Genomic DNA, 6,017 nt, shown 5'->3' with positions numbered 1-6,017 from the left:
GGTGATGAGCACGATTGTCTGCTCATAACGTTTGGTGAGCTAAGCTACAGTTTCGTCCATATCCTGTCTCCAAGCGTCCCAATATTGTTCTCTGGCGGCGATGTGCTTTGTTTGCAATTGGTGATACGCATCGGAAATTTTTTCCCTTTGCTCTTCCGGGATCCTCCACTTCTACATATGTTCGTTTGCCATTTCTTGTAAGGCCCTTTGATGAAATCGTAATTCCTGGTTGTTTGCGAATAGCTCTTGTTCCCGTTGGCTATTCCGCTCTACTTCTTTGATGAAACGTTCTTTGGCCTCGGTGATAGAGACCTAAAGGGTCATCACCTCTCGTTCTTGTTCTTTGAGTGCAACCGAGCTTTCAACGAGCAGTCGCTTGAGGTCAGCTTCGCGGCCCGTAGCTTGTTCCCGTAGTTGGCCAAGAATGTTGTTGTGGTTCTGTTCTACTAACTCGGCCAGAGCAATCTGGGCCTTAAGATCCTCCTAGTAGTCCTGAAGGGGAGGCCCGGTCTGGGTTGCCGCTTGCTGGATTTGGGGAGAGGGTTCCCTGTCTGTCTATGTAGATCGTTCCATGACGACTGGTGGTGGTGGCGTTTGCATGGAGGCGTGGCTGGTTTGGGGGTGCGAGCTGATATTTTCCTGTGACGATGGCTCGCTTGTATGTACCAAGTCCTTCATTGTGCTGGCATCGACCGTGGTTACCCTGGGGTGAGCGGTGTCGTCTTTGTGTGCTTCAATACCCGCAACGCTCAGGCTCAGGTTCGGAAGAGTGGTTGGTGAGACATCGTCACTCGGTGCAGGGAGGCTATTCTGGATGTTGCTGCGTGAATGTCACCAGTTTCTCCTCGGCGGCTTGCCATAGCTCGATAGCCCATTTGGCTTGCTGATGTGCTGTTTTGATACGTCAGGCCATGTCCTTGGCTGCCCGAGTAGTGTGGTGCAGATTTCGATATGCCTCGACTAAGGCCGTGTTCAGATCTGGTAGTTCCATGAGGAGCGAAGCATTCTTTGCTTGCTTCTTCTGTCCTATCTTCTGTAAGGCTCGATCCTCATGAGGTTCGATTTCTCCCATTAGAGCGCGTTGGATCATCTTTGTTTCGGCGTGCTCCTCGGCCATACAAGCGGCGGCAGCTACTTGGGCGCGCGTGAGGAAATCCATTAACTCATATGTTGTGCCCAGTTGAAGTAGTGCACTGAACTCATATGCCTGAACTCGTATGCCTCCGCGGGGAGATCTTTGTAACCGAGGACTTCCTCCTTTGATATCTGCGTGGTTTTTCCATGCTCAATCCTACCGACTTGGAGCCATGACTCCGCTGGTACCATGGCCGTGGAGGTCGGGCTAGCCTCTTTTGATTTCTGATGATGGTTACCCTCGGTTTCTGTGGTTGACTCTCAAATGATACGGTGTCTTTTTGGCGGCTGATCCTGTGCGTCCGGGGCCAGTGGTGTTGGCTCCTCGGCCTGTTTCCTCTTTTGTTGCCATATGGCTGATTGTTGTTGGCTTGTGGGCCGTGGGCTCGGTTGTGGAGACGACATCGATGTCCTTGGCGTTTTTTGGCATATAGTGACATCCTTAGTGATGCGCTCCTCGGCCTCGTCCCATTCGACACACCTTTGTAGCCTTTGTAACATTATTACATGTAGCTCCCAAAAACATAAAATGATCATCTGCTGGCTCTTGAGCAATACATTGTCTCCCAGATGGCAATCTTAACCCAACTAAATCTCCATCCACTGGCATATTATGTAGCTTAACAAGTATAGAATGAGTGACAATAGTAAACAAAAGTGGACTGAGGGGGCGCCCTTTTCTAACTGACCGTCGAACCGAAATAGATTGTGTTACTCCTCCATTAAGCATGACATGTGACATTGAATCATCCCACAATGTATATATCAAATTTGACATACGATCACCAAACCCCATTCGATGCATCACCTGACATAAAAAAGACCAATTAACATGATCATATGCCTTCTCTAGTTCCAATTGCAACATCACAATCTCTTGTTTAGTTTCCATAGCAAAATCCGTTGCCATTTGAACATTTAAAATATTATGCAAAATGTTTCGATTGGCCAAAATACCATATTAAACATTATGGATAATTGTTGGCAATACTATATGTAATCTATTAGTCAAAATCTTTGTGAAAATCTTATAGATTCCTCCCATCAAAGGTATCTAGGCCTCCATTGAGCAAAAGACACTGGTGATGGCACTTTAGGTAACAGTTTCATTAAACCAATCTTCCAAGATTGTGGCATGTGCCCTGTGGACCAAACATTTTGGAATAGAATTGCAAAGGACCTCTTCAAGTGTGTATTGCTCATGTCGATGAAGCAACAGATATATGTCGTCCTCTTCATGTGCATCACCTCCCACACTGTGGCGTCAATTTTATCCGGTCTCTTGTCCCCGAATTGAACAAGGCAACCAAAGATCTTTAACCACTAGCATATCCCTCATCTTCGACTTCCACATTGAGTAGTTGGAGCCGGTGAGCTTGAAAATGCCGCCGAACGATTCTTCTATTTCCTGTGTTGTTCGCTCTGATACCAGTTTGTAGGGAATAGTGCGAAATATTGCTCGGCCACAACCGAGTCTTAGATCACTTCGTTCAAGGATCAAGCATGGAAATGAGAATAGAGATGAATACTCGTACACCAAAAGAAAGTACACAGGATGTTTACATGGAAAACCCTAATAGGGAAAAACCACGGGAGCCCACAGACTCCAAACTATCACTACATGATAAAGGGACAATCAGAGACTCGGAGGCAATGACCTCGAGCTCTAATTCTTCGCCAAGCGGCGGTTACAACAGAGTATCGCTCTGTATCTCCTCTCTCTCACTATCTATCACTCTCTCTCTATACAACAGTTATGCACATACAACAATAACCACCATTAAGTGATTGCCCTAAGTCATATTTATACTTATATGAACTTAGGGCTATTTACAAATACAGCCTCAATAGGCTTACTCAAAACATATTTACAAATATATCTTCTCTTCCGGTTCTCACCGAGTCCATCTGATCTAGTTTCCGGATCTCTTCCGGTTCTCACCGGGTCCTCTTCATTCATAACCGGATCCCATCCGGAGGGACCGACTTCCCAACAATGTGCACGTCTTTTCTATGCGAGTAGCACTGTGGGGGACCTGAACCATGAAAGATGCTATGTTATTAAAGAGGTACTTGTGGTTACTCACCACTTTTCATGGGTTTGGTTTTGTATATTCCCTTTAGTGTATTTCCCTCATTGAATGACCTTCTTTCAATCCCTTTTTGGATTGCCTTGGTGGATTTGTCTTCATGCAATCCCTTTGCGGTTTGACCTTCGTGTAATCCCTTTGGGGATTGGTCTTAGGGAATGACCTCACATAAGGCTTTCATGGATTGCCTTGTTGCAATCCTCCCATTGTATGTTGGATTTGTGCAGTCTTTTCATGGAATACACCCCTTTTGTGTAATGCTTTCATGGAATATCTTCGTGAATTCCCCTTTCAAATTCCATTTAGGGATTCTTTTGGCATTCTACCCACATGTAATGAATGGGCACACATACAAATAATGTGTGTTGCTGATATAGACCATGTTTGAATTCAAGAGAAAGGGGAAGATAGGTTATTTTTTCTTAGGGATTTAAACGTCATGGCCACGCCGATAGAAAACGGGACAATCTTTTTTGTAACCGAGCTATAAAAGTCATGCTTGTGGTTTTTTAGGTTTTCTTCTTGAACCCTAGGATCTATGCTAAAGCTTTTCTCTCTCTCGCTCTCTCATTTTACATGAGTTTCACGTTGAGTGTTTGCTATAATCCAAAAATGAACCCTTGTGTATGTGTTGATGGTGATTCTTGATTAATCAAAGTATGGTTAAGTTGTTGATGTGTATCCTTACATTTTATTTGTTATAAACTTATAAGTTATTGATTGAGCCTTAGTTGGGGCATTTAGCTCATGATGAAGAGATCAAAGTTAGTGGTAAGCCCCTGCCATACTTTGGACGACACACAACCCATTAAGACACCAACGATAAAAAGGATAGTGACAACTTAGAAATACACGACTAGAAAAAAGGAGAAGACAAAAAACCTCAATCTAGGTTCTCAAGCTTAATGGTCACCTTAATGGGAAAGGGGATAACCCCTTTTTGTTATTTTTCAGCACCTTCTCAATCTTTAGTGAAAAAGACTAGGTTCTCAAGCTTAATGGTCACCTTAATGGGAAAGGGGATAACCCCTTTTTGTTATTTTTCAGCACCTTCTCAATCTTTAGTGAAAAAGACTCCTCCTAGAATCCAAGCTAGAGCTCTCACTCCTTTTCTTCTTCTCGTTGCCATTTTAAGATGAATGATTAGGATTAAATGCTATTTAGATAAATCCTAATCACTCCTTGCATGTGGTGTGTTTTTTACCTTTTCTAATGGAGGCATGATTTTTGTTTATTTATGTAACTCTTTTGTATGTGTTTACCATTTTAAGATGAGTGATTAGGATTAAATGCTATTTAGATAAATCCTAATCACTCCTTGCATGTGGTGTGTTTTTTACCTTTTCTAATGGAGGCATGATTTTTGTTTATTTATGTAACTCTTTTGTATGTGTTTAGGTAACATAGCTATAGAATACTTGGCATAATACACCTCAAATACATATGGTAAGTATTCTAAAAGTATTCCACCTTTTTCTTTAAATAATTAGAATACACATTCTACAAATAAAATACATAGTTCATACATTAAATATATAGAATAGGTCTCAAATATGTTCAATGCTTCTTAAAATTTAAAGCTTTAAAATAGAATTAAATCGTTTAGCTGTTTAGAGATGTTAAATACTTGTTAAATACGTAGAATGCATAAAAGATGTCTTAGAATACGTAGAATATTTTAACAACACATTTTTAAAACTTTGAATAATGTAAGTATTAACATTTAAACCTAGAAGGATATCAACAAGTATCATAGTAAAATTAGCATTGGAAAGAGACTTGAGTTAGAGTTGTAGAAATAAGGTTATCACGGATAGTGGATTGGGAGCAAGTGTTGAATGCTCTTTCTTGATCTGCCAGCAAAACGTTATACAACAGAGTGATCCACTCAGCTAACAATATTAGTGTGGAGCCAAAACTCCCTTGATACAAAGATGTGTGTGATGTGTGCTTGGTGTAATGGCCTTATACCAACACATCTTTTGACAATTTTGGGGAGTATCGAAGCCATCGATGAGCTTTTCAAAAGGTTCGGGCAAATTCCCCCATTAATAAGACATTAATAAGAGGAGATCCCCATGCGAGTGTGAGGTCATAATTGATGCATGTTGATTTCATTATTTGTTTCCTAAGTAAATGGCTATTTTTCCCTAACCTATGATAAGTGCCCAATGGTTTACATCACGTTAATTGCCAATTACATTTCTATTACATTTCGATTATCATCACTTTCTCCTACCTTGATTTTTATTAAATTAACTTTAACTTTTCTTAATATCAAATTTTATTATTTTTTGTTTTAGATGGGAATCTCTTCAAAAATAAATTTGAAAAGGAAAGTATAGAAGTGAAGAATTTTTTGTACTCCTAACAACGACCATTATACTTGGTATGGGGGAATATTAGCCCCCGACACCTCCTTTACTGCGTTAAAATATAGGAAATTCGCGCACACAACTGCTCTAGCATACATAACTTCAACACAAAGCCGAATCATGAATCTTTAACACGAGGCTTAAGTAGATGAAGTTTTTAGATTCAAGCTAGGAAGCTTCTTGCTTTGAGCTTGTGAATTAAACTTAGCCCCCACGAACTACAAAGTGCACAACCAAAATAGGAGCGTTTGCCTCTCTTGAATAATACCTTAAGGAACCATGCACCTTGGTCCAACATTTTTAAATTCAAACATATGCCCCAATGGATAGCGTTTAGGTAAATGACTCATTAGAAGAAAAGCTATGAAAATGTGTGGAATATGTGGAGGTGCACTAACAACTAGAATTGCACCAAACC

Source organism: Azolla caroliniana, unplaced genomic scaffold (assembly GCF_043228905.1).
Source record: "Azolla caroliniana isolate FFs.n. ecotype wild unplaced genomic scaffold, voAzoCaro1.0.p SCAF_413, whole genome shotgun sequence".
Taxonomy (NCBI): domain Eukaryota; kingdom Viridiplantae; phylum Streptophyta; class Polypodiopsida; order Salviniales; family Salviniaceae; genus Azolla; species Azolla caroliniana.
The sequence above is the reverse complement of the archived record's forward strand: the minus strand, read 5'-3'. Positions refer to the sequence as shown.